General features: G+C 46.2%; 1 non-coding gene across 1 annotated transcript; it reads right to left on the bottom strand.

Annotated features, from left to right (window-relative positions):
* Window positions 1-6,518: 6,518 nt before the first annotated feature.
* TRNAK-UUU (transfer RNA lysine (anticodon UUU)) lies at window positions 6,519-6,591 on the bottom strand. Its single transcript has one exon. It is a non-coding gene; the product is annotated as a tRNA-Lys (tRNA).
* Between the last annotated feature and the right edge of the window lie 445 nt (window positions 6,592-7,036).

Below are 7,036 nucleotides of genomic sequence, written 5' to 3' on the forward strand. Positions count from 1 at the left end.
GACTACCCCGTCCGCTTTCCGCACCGCGTACTCGGTGCTTTCGGTGCCCCGTGACCCCACTTCCCGCGGCCCCGTCCCCTCGTCCCCTCACCCTCTGAACCGGCCTCACTGCCGCAGGGTCCCCGGGCCTCGGCCTGACCAGCCTGCAGGTTTTCAGAATCAGCGCAGCTTTGACGCAGCGAGAGTTCCCGGCCCCCCGGGGCCTGGGGTTTCCCCCTAAACCCAGCGGCTGTCACACGGCTGTCACACGGCTGTCACACGGCTGTCACACGGNCGCAACACGCACCCGGGGCGGGACCCCCAACACGTACCCGGGGCGGGACCCGCGACGGCACGAACCCGGGGCGGGACCCGCGAAACGTCCGCGTTTGTGAGACGTGGCCACGCGCTCCGTAAGTGTCTCGAATCCGACACGCCCCAAACCAAACCCCTCTCCCTCTGTTCTCCCCCAGAAATTACTGACATGCGTTCTCTTCCAGCTTCTCCCGTTGCTGAATGACCTTGGCTGCCGTCGGGGTCTCCCGGCCCCCGCCGCATTCGGACGGATCTCCCCGGCTCTGAGCTCGAGGCTGCGGTGCGTCCGAGCCTCCGTCTACACCCCCGACCTCGGACCCAGCTGCTACACGGCCTCTGCGCTTAGCGCCGCACAAAAAAGAGGTTTTACAAGTGCCGATGAATTGCTCAGTTTCTGTTTTGACGCCAGCGTCCCCCTAACAAAGCCTGGCCTACTTCTGTGAGCAAATAGGCGCAAAACGTGCTTTAGGCAGCGGGAAGCTTAATCTCAGCATCCTTGCGCTGTAGGGTAAGAGATTTTTGGAGGAAATCAGAAAGTGCCAGGAAGACTCGATTCTTAGCACCCATACGAGAAGACTGAAGCTGTAAAAATGCGGCTGTTTAGAATTGCAACGTCAAGTGCAAGCAGCTATTACTTGCTGCACTTTTATATTATATGTCCTTTCCGTCCACCCCAAATCCTGCACATTAAAGAGTGACATCACTCCCTCCTCCACTTCTGAAGCTCCTCTTCCCAGAGCAGCCGCAGACTCACCTTTATGTTAACACCGCTAACACCACGTGCGGGAACCCAGAGCTTCAGAAAATCAGAGTTCTCTTACGGAAGTGTGGTTACCCCGTGTTACAGTTGCCCGTTTCTTACCCTCTGCGTTGTCTTGACCAAGCTTTAGTCAGGCTTCCCCCCTCCCCGGGGGGTCTGCTCTCCCCCCGCCCCAGGCTGAGCAACCCTGGAAAGCAGGCAATGCCCCACCTCAGCCTCCTGGGAACCAGCCGACCTTCGCCTGCCCCTTGCTGCCACTGCCCTTACCGCCCGGTTCCCGTGAGAGTCCTCGCCTCAGCTGTGTCTACCCTCCTTGCCTGTAAGAGAAAAGCCTTTTCTGTTTGATTCTGGGACACTTAACGCATTTCTGAATTCGGGGCCTTGTCCGCTTTTGCAATAATCTCCCCTCATCTAGGCGCAGAGTTGACGTCATTGGACAAGGGTAGAACTTGTGTTTTCCATGTTTGAGGACCTCGATTCAACTCCCTGTACTTTTAGCTTTTACTTTTCTCTGACTCAAACCTGCTTCTCCAGGGACTCTGACTTACCCCTTCTGATGACCTTGCCTATTTCTACGTCTATTCTGTGAGCCTCGGCATCAATGAAGGCACCTGAAGCGGCGGAACAGGGAAGGGAGGGAGGAAGAATGGACTTCCACAGGATTTTCGCATCATGTTTCTGCATCTATTCTACAAATTCCTTGTCTAGCCCCAGATCCCAAAGATTTTCTTCCATATCCTTTTTCTAAAAGTTTTAGTTTTATATCTTTATCAATGATCCATTTTGAGTTATTTTTTTGTATAAGTTATGAGACTGAGATTGAGGTTACTTTATTTTTTTTTAATATTTTTATTTATTTCTAGGAGAGAGAGAGAGAGAGAGAGAGAGAGAGCGTGAGCAGGGGAGAGTCAGAGAGAGAGAGTCACAGACTGAAACAGGCTCCAGGCTCCGAGCCGGCAGTCAGCACAGAGCCCGACGCGGGGCTCGAACCCACGAACCGCGAGACCATGACCCAAGTGAAAGTCGGACGCTTAACCGACTAAGCCACCCAGGCGCCCCAGATTGAGGTTACTTTAATTTTTATTTTTTAAATTACTTGTAGATGTCAGATTGATCTGAGGCCCATTGTTGAAAAGTATATTTTTCCTCCATTGAATGACTTCTGCAACTTTTTCAAAAACACCTGTAAGGACTTATTTACCTATTTTGCTCTAGTAACCTTTGCCTATCTCCCCAGTACTCACCAACACACAGTGTTAATTACTGTAGTTATACAACAGTTTTGAAATCAGGTTGACTGATTCTTTCTCCTATATTCTTTTAATGTCTTTATTTATTTATTTATTTATTTATTTTTTATCTATTGAGAGGGAGATGGAGCACAAGCAGGGGAGGAGCATAGAAAGAGGGAGACACAGAATCTAAAACGGGCTGCTGAGCTGTCAGCACAGAGCCCCACACAGGGCTTGTACCCATGACATGTGAGATCATGGCCTGAACCGAAGTCAGATGCTTAACTGACTGAGCCACCCAGGCATCCTTTTTAAAAAAAATTTTAAAGATTGTTTTAGCCGTTCAAATTCCTTTGAATTTCCATATAAATTTTTAAAATAAGCTTTTTAAAAAAGTTTTTTAATGTTTTATTTATTTCTGAGAGAGAGAGAGACAGTGTGAGCAGGGGAGGGTCAGAAAGAGAGGGAGACACAGAATCTGAAGCAGGCTCCAGGCTCTGAGCCATCAGCACAGAGCCTGACGTGGGGCTCAATCCCACGAACCATGTGACCATGACCAGAGCTGAAGTCAGACGCTTAACCGACAGAGCCACCCAGGCGCATAAATTTTTAAAATAATCTTGTCTGTAGCTACAAAAAGTCTTGCTGTATTTTTATAGGAATTTAACTAAATCTGTGTATCAGTCCGGGGAGACCCGACACCCTTACTGTGCTGCCCGTCGCAGGCCATGAACACAGTGTGTCTCTCCAGGTTTAAGCTGTTTGGACTCCATCCGTCATCGTCATGTGCTGTCAGCATCCAGGTCCTGTACGTGTTTGTTAGGTTTACATTTTGGTCGGAGATTATATGTGGTGTATTTTTCCAGTTTTACTGAGAAATAAATGACATGTATCAGTGTGTAGGTTTTAAGGCACACAGCATATATTGTGAAGTGATTACATCCATCTTTTCATATTGATACATTAAAAAGAAAAGAAAGGAAAAATTTTCTCCTTGTGTTGAGAATTCATAGGATTTACTCTAGAGGCCTTTTTAGTTTTATGTCCGTATGGTTATTGTCAGATGTAGACATACAGCTTATTTCTGTGTGCTATTTATATTACCCTGTGACATTGTTGAATTAAATTTTTTAGTTTTAAGAGGATTTTTTCCTTCATAGCTTCCTTGGGTTTTCTGTATGGATGATTATGTCATTTTCCCTGATGTTGGCTTTAATTTTTTTTCCTTTCCTATATGTATTCCTTTTAATTTCCTTTTCATGCCTTCTTACATGGCTGGAGCTCCCAGCACTATGTTGAATAACACTGAGCACGGACAACTCAGTGTTGATTCCTCTCTGGGGTGCAAGCATTTGCCTTTCACCATTAAATATAATGTCAGTTGTAGCTCTCTGGTTTATTTGTTTGCTTGTTTGTATATGTCATTAACCAAATTGAGGAAGTTTCTATTACTATTTTTTTCAGAGTTTTAAAAATCATGAAGGGCTGTAGAGTTTTGTCCAGTGTCTTTTCTACTTCAGTTGATATAATCATGTAATTGTGTTCCTTTAGTCCGTTCATATGAAAGATTACATAGATTTATTTTTTAATGTTTTTTTTTTTAAATTTATTTCTAGGAGAGAGAGAGGGAGAGACAGCGTGAGCAGGGGAGGGTCAGAGAGAGAGGGAGCCACAGACTGAAACAGGCTCCAGGCTCCGAGCTGGCAGTCAGCACAGAGCCCGTCGCGGGGCCGAACCCACGAACCGCGAGATCATGACCTAAGCGAAAGTCGGACGCTTAACCGACTAAGCCACCCAGGCGCCCCAAGATTTATTTATTTTTTAAAAAAATGTTTATTTATTTATTTGGGGAGAGAGAGTATGAGTGGGGGAGGGGCACAGAGAAAGGGAGGGAGAGAGAGAATCCCAAGCAGGCTCTGTGCTGTCAGCCCAGAGAGTGACCCTCAACCCCAGGAACCCTGAGCTGAAACCAAGAGTCGGACACTCAAGTGACTGAGCCACCCACAGATTGATTTTAAAAATATTTTTCCAGGGGTGCTTGGCTGGCTCAGTTGGTGGGGCATGTGACTCTTGACCTCAAGGTTGTAGGTTCAAGCCCCATACTGGGTGTTGCGATTACTTAAAAATACCATCTTAAACAAATAAAAATGAAAATATTTATCCATACTTGTACCCAAGAAATATACCCCCACTTGGCCATAGTGTATAATTTTTAATGTTTGTTTATTTTTGAGAGAGAGAGAGGGAGATTGAGAAAGTGCAAGCAGGGGAGGGGCAGACAGAGAGGGAGACAGAAGGTGAGAGTGTGAAGCAGGCTCCAGGTTCCCAGCTGCCAGTACAGAGCCTGATGCAGGGCTCCGACTCAACTGTGGGTTCTTCTTTCCGTTTGATCATTTCCTGTTTGGTTGTTGTATCAATTACTCTGAGGGAGGTTCTGAAGTTTTCAACTATAGTTGTGGATTTGTCCATTTTTCTTTTCAGGTTTCCCGGTGGTTAGTTTTTCCCCACATGTTTGCAACTCTGTGGTTTGGTGCGTGCGTATCAGACACGACTCTGCCATCTTGGGAGATGTATGATTGTTACCCCTATATCGTGTCTTTTTTGGTTCTCTGTTAATAGTCTTTGTCCTGAGGTTTACTTTATTGATAATTTAGTTACTCCAGCTGTCCCTCAATTAATGTTTGCATGATCTCTCTCTCTTTTTTTTACCCTCATAATTTCAGCCTATGTAGTTATATTTAAAGTGGGCTTTCTGTAGACAGCATAGAGTTGGGTCATGTTTTCTACTCCACCCTCTGAATATCTGTCTTTTGATTGGTGTACCTAGGCTATCTATACTTAATATAATTATTGCTACATTAGGGCTTAAGCCTGGCATTTTATTTTTTTGCTTTCTGTTTGGTTCTGCAATTTTCACTTTTTGTTCCTTTTTTTTGCCTTTTTATGGACTACTTGTACATCTTTTAGTATTCCATCTTCATTTATGTATAGCGTTTTGAACTGTCTCCCTTTGCATAGATTCTTAGCAGCTGCCCCAGGAATGACATCATATGGAGTTACTGTCCCACAGTATTCTCGTGTCACCATTTTGCCTGATCTGTTCTTTCTTACCCCCCCCCCCGCTTGCCACTCTACCCTTCCTCATTTATAACGTAACTGTCTCAGCAATTTCTTGTACATACATTAGAACCACTCAGATGTTATACATTTTCCTTCAAACTGTTAAACATTAACTTAGAAAGCTCAAGATGATGAGAATTTATTGCATTTACCATGTTTCTTGCTTACAGTGTATTTTCTTCCTTCCTGATGGCCAACGTTCCTTCGTGTATCGTTGTCTGTTTGGAGAACTTACTGGAGCCACTGTTTTGGGTAGTTCTGCTGAGAGCAATTATCTTAGTTTTCCTTGATCTGGAACGTCTCCATCCCTTCATTCCTGAAGGGTACTTTCCCTGGATATAGTATTCTGGATTGACAGTTCTTTCCTTTCAGCATTTGACAATGTGCCATCATGGAATGCCTGTGGCTAGTGGGTTGAGTGTTGACTCATTTTCAGCATGATCCCAGGGTTGTGGGATCAATCCCCACCTCAGGATCTTCGCTGAGTGGGGAACCTGGTGGATGTTCTCTCCCTCTCTCTCTGCCCCCCTCTGCTTGCACACTCTGTTGCACACTCTGTCTCTAAAATTAAAAAAAAAAAGGGGGGGGAGCGCCTGGGTGGTTCAGTTGGTTAGGCACCGACTTTGGCTCTGGTCCTGATCTCACAGTTTGAGTTCTAGTCCCCAGTCAGGCTCTGCGCTGACGGCTCAGAGCCTGGAACCTGCTTTGGATTCTGTGTCTCCCTCTCTCTCTACTCCTCCCCTGCTCACACTCCGTGTCTCTCTCTCAAAAAATAAATAAACATTAAAAAATAAATTAAAAATGTGCCCGTTTTTCTGGCCTCTGTGCTTTCTGATGAGATAGCCACTGTCGTTCAAATTACTTTTCTGTTTCAATTTTTTTTTCTTCCTTTTAGAGTTCAGAAATTTTGATTGCTTTTTTTCAGGTCAACTGATGACTCTTCTATAAAAACCAAATGCAAATGTGAATCTCCAGGCCAGCAATCTCTATAGAGATGGTGCCTATAAATCAATGAGCAGACAAAGTGCCAGTCCCTGTGCAAGTAGACCCCTTCTATCCCAAAGCCTTCGGGTGCTAGGTGGAAATTATCTAGGGCAAAACAGGAAGGGTTGCGCCTGAACAGGGACTTGAACCCTGGACCCTCAGATTAAAAGTCTGATGCTCTGCCAGCTGAGCTATCCAGGCTCATGCACTACTCACCCTCTGTGAGTATCTAATATTGGTCGGCACATCTAATATTGGTTGGCACATTGGGGCAATTCTCAACTGTTTTGTGTCCTGGCTCTTAAAGAACATCTTTATTTAACATCACTGAGAAGTGCCCTTTGAGAGAGACATTACGATCTCCAGGACCTTTTCCTCTTTCCCTGTTCTCTGTCCCCACCCCAGTTGCTCAGAACCAGAGGTGGAAGTCTCCTCCAGGAAGGCGGCAGGCTTCAGACCGCGCTGCTGGACACGCACCTGCCCTGCGCGTTTCCCGTTAACGCGCACACGGCCCGCAAGGCCTCCGCTTGCACCTGACACGTCGGAGGGGACGACCGTGACGGAGGCAGAGCCTGAAAATGCACGAGAAGCTTCCACAAGGGACCCCTCCCTCTGCTGGTGGAAGGAACCGCCGGGCCAAGCGAGC

The sequence above is a fragment of the Crocuta crocuta genome, unplaced genomic scaffold (assembly GCF_008692635.1).
Source record: "Crocuta crocuta isolate KB4526 unplaced genomic scaffold, BGI_CrCroc_1.0 scaffold336, whole genome shotgun sequence".
NCBI classification, from domain to species: Eukaryota; Metazoa; Chordata; class Mammalia; order Carnivora; family Hyaenidae; genus Crocuta; species Crocuta crocuta.